The following is a 6,485-nucleotide window of genomic DNA, read 5'->3' on the forward strand; positions in this document are numbered from 1 at the left end:
CACACACACACACACACACACACACACACACACACACACACACACACACCCCAATAAAACTCTGCTGTTCTCTGCCTGACTCAACTCATTGATGCAGCACGATCTGCTCAGTCAACAGATCCACCTCTGAAAAACTCTCGTTCTCTACCTGCAGAAACTGTGACAAACTGTTTGAACTGGACCAATCGTTTAGTAATTATTGTTCTGAGAAGCTGAGGGGACAAACGTGACACAGCAGTGTCTCATGCCTGTGACTGTGGGGGGTCACGGTGGGGTACTCCTGCCACCCACCATCAGCTTGTAAAACCAGCCGGAGGAGAAAGACCTCGTCGCTCTGTAGAAGATGAAGAGACGAGGATCAGAGGTTGAGCTGGGGTGTCGGAGCTCTCAGCACTTCCAGCGAATCAACAGAAAAGTTGTGGTTTTTAGTCAAACAGAAACATACATTAAGTCTCCGGTTTAGTTATTTGTAGCGACAGCTATGGGGTCTTTTATTGGGGGTTGGTGGTGAGTTTAGAAGCATTCAGGTGAATTGCTGATTTAAAGAGAGATTTTTGGATTTACAGGATCATAGATGAGCTGAGGTTTTAGTATTTGGGTTTTATCAGCCATCGTTCCTCAGCTGCTGCCACATGAGCCATTGTTAAAGTGAAATATTTCTGTTTGAACTTGATTTATCTTTGAGGAAGTTGGCTGAAATCCTGATGAGTGGTTGTTTAGCGTAGCTGTAGCAGGCATCACTCTGAGACCTGTCACGGATTTCTTTACAGATATTTTGTTGCCAATTTGAAATCTCCCCTTTTTTCTCACCATTACATAAATGCATTACTTTTATTTTACATAAAACAGGAAGTCTTCTCCCTGCAGCCTTGTCTGAAACCCACTTCATTGTGATTGCGGTCTGATTTCAGTGCGGGGAAACCAATATTTGTTTAGTCCTTTTCTTATTACACTGACACATGGCTCTGCTTTACTAAAAGCGTCACTTCTAATTTGTCTGCAGGATCTTGAGTTTCATTTACAGAGCAGTTTTTATCTCCTCCCGGTGTGTGTCCTGGAGAATAAACCAAAGCTTTGTTAAAATGCAAAGCAGCTCCTCGTGCAACCATGTGGGGGGAATAGAGGCCATATTTTAGCTGTGCTGGCCGTCAGCAAAATGTTTCTGGGGGAAAGCTAATCCTGCTGTAAGACTTACAGCTCTGCCTGGCCGCTCGACAGCACTCGATGCTATCAGGATTAAATTAGGGTGAATTAGAGACAAAGAAGCAGAAAGCAGGGGGAAAGGGATGATGTTAGGGCAGGATTTTCCTCCAGCTGGGTGATCACTTCTTAGTCTGAGGTCATTGATCAGAGGAGAATAAAGCAGGCAGGATTAAAGCAGACAAGCACAGACCCTATAGAGACACCGCGTGTGTGTTTGTGTGTGTGAGAATGCATGGTTCTCTGAGGATGAATCATTGCAGCAACAGAGTCATGCAGGAAGTTTGCTTTGGACTTTAAAATGTTAACAGCCCTGGATTCGCTTTCCTCAGGGAAATTCAGGAGGTCAAGTTGAAATATCTTAAGTTTGACTTTTAGTAAAATGTGTTGTTGTCTCTGAGCCACAATACTTTTTATTCAAGCCACAGTGTTCAACTTCAACATGAACAGTACCAACAAAGTGAAACTGGTTTGACCCCAACATAATTCATGTATCCACTCCTCAGAAAACATTCAAACCTAGGCTTTATATAAAAATAATTTATAATCTCTGCATTGTAAATAAAGGGTAAAGAAATAAAATAAACATCTGAACCATGAAACATTTAAATTTCAATATTTTGACCTGAAATGTTCTGACCAAGAATCATTAAAGTTTCTGTGACCTGCATACCTTTCACATACATAATGTCAAAGAAAACCTCTTTATATTAACAAACTTGGCATAAAATACATGATTTTACCCATTTCATCACATAACTGGCAGATTTTTTAAACTTGACTCAACCAAAGTGAAACAGGAAGTGACATCGAAGAGGAGCTCCTTAAGAAAAGCAACTCTAGTTTTTGTTTATTGAAACAATGGCTCTGCCTGAAACAGGGGAGCCGACAGCCGACATGGGCCGTATTTGTCAGCCACTTATGTCACTGCCCTGTGGCGTAGGCCAGAGAGCGCCACCTTGAGGGCCTCAAAAGAACAACAGTTTTTAACTTTGGGCCGCAGAGGGCCGTGGGACCACATTGATTTTGAATAAGGTGCAATACACTTTCTCACCACTAGTAGCAGTAGTGCACCACTCAGATGTTTAACAACTTTTTAATATGTAGAAGAAGAACCTTAGAAACCTGCCGAGAATGGAAACTTATTTTAAATGAAAAGTAGAAGCAAAAATGAAAGTAACTCATCAAAAAACACCAAAGTTTGTCACTAATATGAAGAGCAGCTTCTGTTTTTACCATGTAATATTTTAAAAGTTCAAAACATTATCAAATACAGTTGAAGAAACAACTATATTTTAATTTGCACTTTATGAAATTAATTTTTGTAATTTATTTTTAAGCATTTTGTCAAAAAGCTGTTGTTACTGTTATTGTTTGTCACTAATATGAAAAGCAGCCTCCGGTTCTACCATGCAAAAATTTAAAAAGGCTTTATTTTCATTTGCACTTTATCAAATTTATTTTTACTATTTTTTTATTTAAAACATTTACATTAAATATTTTTATGATCACAACTTTTATTGAATTGTCTATTTTTGTTGTTGTTTATGTTAAAAATGTTTTTGTGTTGATAAGCATGAGTGGTGTGTTGACTGACCTTTGTATTTGTTCAGATAATTGTTATGGGCAGGTTACAATATAAAAATATTTGTCATAATCATGTCTTGTGATTTTTTGACAAGAGTTTTACTTTTAAACTGTAAGTGTATTTTATTTAGTTATATTATTTGTATTGTATTGCAAATACAATACAAATTAAACCAAGATTTAGAATAATTATCAATTCACGTAGGTCAAAAAGGTTAAGAACCCCTTCCGTAGACTGTCCCAATTCATAGGTGCCTCCTCATGCAGCCAACAAATGCAACAGACAAAACCCCCAAAACATAGACTGCATCTGATTATCCTACACAGCTGACCGTATCCTAGAATTCATTGCATCGTCAGCAAATAAACCAGGAAAACAGTGATGGTGGACTTTTTTTTTTACAGTAGGGTTTGGAAATTTATCACAGACTGAAGAACGTAAGTTAAAAAACTTAGCTGAAGAAACTTTTTGTTGCAACGAGATGTTAAATAAAATGCAATTACAAGTACTGGTACTGGAGCTAAACCCAAATTATTACCCTAATGCTTTTTTATTTATTTATTTGTAACATTTTTCTATTAAAACTGAATTTTATGAAGTTATACCTCAAAAAAACAACTGAAGCGTTGTGATAAAAAATGTATCACCATGGTAGTGAGGCAGTGTGTGGTCATGCACGTCTTCCGTTGACTAGACGTCTCATTTCACAGCCGTTTATGCAGCCAACACGAGCAGCCTACGACCCACATAGACTGAGACCAGCATGGGCCGTGTCTACGTCGGTTGCAACCCATGGATTGAGACACTTACAGTATTATTTGAACTCTGACTCTTTTTCATCTCTCTGATAGAGACTCAAAATAATCTAAAGAAACATCAGGTTCTTTTCCACAGTCTGTTGTTAGTTGTTGTAGCACTTTGTTTACATGCAGACATTCCTCTTTGACATCATTTCCTGTTTCTGCACATGTGAATATCTCAACAACTGTTAGTCTCGGCAGTGTGAAACTTGTTTTGCAACATCTTATTAAGATTTTCTTTCCAAAAATGTATTCATTTTTTAGTGAAATTTGATGCCACAGGCACTTTAATATTAAGCTTAGCAAAGTAGCAAAACAAAGACTACAAAATAAAAAGGACAAAAAACTAACTCAACACTAAATGTAGCAAAATTGTAGCTAAAGGATAAATGTAGCAATACCATTTTCAAAGGCTAAAATTAGCAGGCAAAGTACCTAAAAAGTAAAAGAAGCACAAGATGACAAAATAGAGCAAGTTTGTTAAAAGTAATTAAAAATATCTTTGTTGTCGTTTCATCTGATCTGCAGTCGCATGTTTTGGACACTCAGGTGGAGAGAGGGGCGGAGCTGTCAACTGACCACTACCTGGTGGTGAGTTGGCTCCGTTGGTGGGGGAGGATGCCAGTCAGACCTGGCAGACCCCAACATATAGTGACGGTTTGCTGGGAACGTCTGTCAGTCTCCTGTCAGACGGAGCTTCACCTCACACCTCCAAGAGAACTTTGAACATTTTACGGGGAAGGTCGGGGGACATCGAGTCCGAGTGGGCCATGTTCCATGCCTCCATTGTCGAAGAATCTTACCTGAGCTGTGGCCGCAAGGTTGTCGTTGATTGTCGTGGCGGCAACCCTCAAACCTGCTGGTGGACACCGGCGGTGAGGGATGCTGTCAGGCTGAAGGAATCCTATCGGGTCTTTTTGGCCTGTGGGACTGTGGAAGCATCCGATAGGTATCGGAAGTCCAAGTGGGCCAGTGGGCAGGTTACTTCAAAGACCTCCTCAATCCCACCAGCACATCTTCCAATGTGGAAGCAGAACCTGAGGACCCTGGGTCAGACTCTCCAATCTCTGGTGCAGAAGTTATCGAGGTGGTTAAAAAGCCCCTCAGTGGAAAGGTGCCGGGAGTGGATGACATTCGCTCAGAGTTCCTTAAGGCTCTGGGTGTTGTGGTTGTGTTGTTTCATGCAACTCTACAATATTATGTGAACATTGGGGGCAGTTCCCCTGATGTGTTCCAACTACAGGGGGATCACACTTCTGAGCCTCCCTGGTAAGGTCTATTCAGGGGTCCTGGAGAGGAGGGTCTGTCGGATAGTCGAATCATGGATTCAGGAAGAGCAGTGTGGTTTTCGTCCTGGTCGGGAAACACTGGACCAGCTCTACACCCTCAGCGGGGTCCTGGAGGGTTCATAAGAGTCTGCTCAAACAGTCTACATGCGATTTGTGGACTTGGAGAAGGCATTTGAATGTATCCCTCAGGGACTCCTGTGGGGGAGGGGGGGTGTACTCCGGGAGTATGGGGTACCAGGCTCGTTGATACAGGCTGTTAGGTCCCTGTACAACCGGTGCCAGAGCTTGGTCCGCATTGCCAGTAGTAAGTCGGACTCGTTTCCGGTGAGAGTTGGACTCCGCCAAGGTTGCCCTTTGTCACCAATTCTGTTCATAACTTTTATGGACAGAATTTCTAGGAGCAGCCAAGGTGTTGAGGGGATCCGTTTTTGTGACCTTAGGATCACATCTCTGCTTTTTGCAGATGATGTGGTCCTGTTGACTTCATCAGATCCTGATCTCCAGCTCTCACTGGAGCGGTTCACAGCCGAGTGTGAAGCGGCCGGGATGAGGATCAGTGCCTCCAAATTCAAGACCATGGTCTTGAGATGGAAACCGGTAAGGTGCCTTCTCTGGGTCAGGGAAGAGGTCCTGCCCCAAGTGGAGGAGTTTAAGTATCTCGGGATCTTGTTCATGATTGAGGGAAGAATGGAGCGGGAGATCGACAGGTGGATTGGTACTGTGTCTGCAGTGATGTGGGCGCTGTACCGGTTGGTCTACGTTTCTACCCTCATCATTGGTCACGAAAGACCATAGATGAGATAATGACCGAAAGAACAAAATTGCGGATACAAGCAGCCGAAATGAGTTTCCTTCGCAGGGTGGCTGGGCTCTCCCGTAGAGATAGGCTGAGAAGCTCAGTCATCCAGGAGGGACTCAGAGTAGTGCCGATGCTCCTCCACGTCGAGAGGAGCCAGTTGAGGTGGTTCATCTGGTTAGGATGCCTCCTGGACTCCTCCCTGGTGAAGTGTTCTGGACACGTCCCACTGGGAGGAGACCCAGAGAAAGACCCAGGACACGTTGGAGGGACTATGTTCCTCAGCTGGTCTGGGAACACCTTGGGATTCCCCCAGATGAGCTGGCCCAAGTGTCTGGAGAGAGGGAAGTCTGGGTCTCTGTGCTGCTGTACACGAGACCTGACCCCGGATAAGAAGAAGAACATACAAGTAGCTGGATAGATGGTTGGATGGATGGATATTTCTGGAGAAATTTATTTTTGAAATGATGTGAAACTATTCTAAAAGTTAGAAAAACCAAAGGTTATGGCAGAATATTCCTGATTGATTCTACATTCAGATAAGTTTGTGCTTCAAGTGGCACCAAGTATTTGGAATTAATTAGAGTGAAAACAAAGTTATATAAACCAAAAAAAAAGAGAGCAGTAGATTTAACGCTGCCTTCACACAGAAAAGGTTTTATTAAAGGCTCAAATTTTTTATTGTGTGTGTGAGAGAGAGAGAGAGACAGAGACAGAGAGAGAGAGACAGAGACAGAGAGAGAGAGAGAGAGAGAGAGAGAGAGAGAGAGAGACAGAGAGAGAGAGAGAGAGAGACAGAGAGAGAGAGAGAG

Source organism: Austrofundulus limnaeus, unplaced genomic scaffold (genome assembly GCF_001266775.1).
Source record: "Austrofundulus limnaeus strain Quisiro unplaced genomic scaffold, Austrofundulus_limnaeus-1.0 Scaffold879, whole genome shotgun sequence".
Classification (NCBI taxonomy): domain Eukaryota; kingdom Metazoa; phylum Chordata; class Actinopteri; order Cyprinodontiformes; family Rivulidae; genus Austrofundulus; species Austrofundulus limnaeus.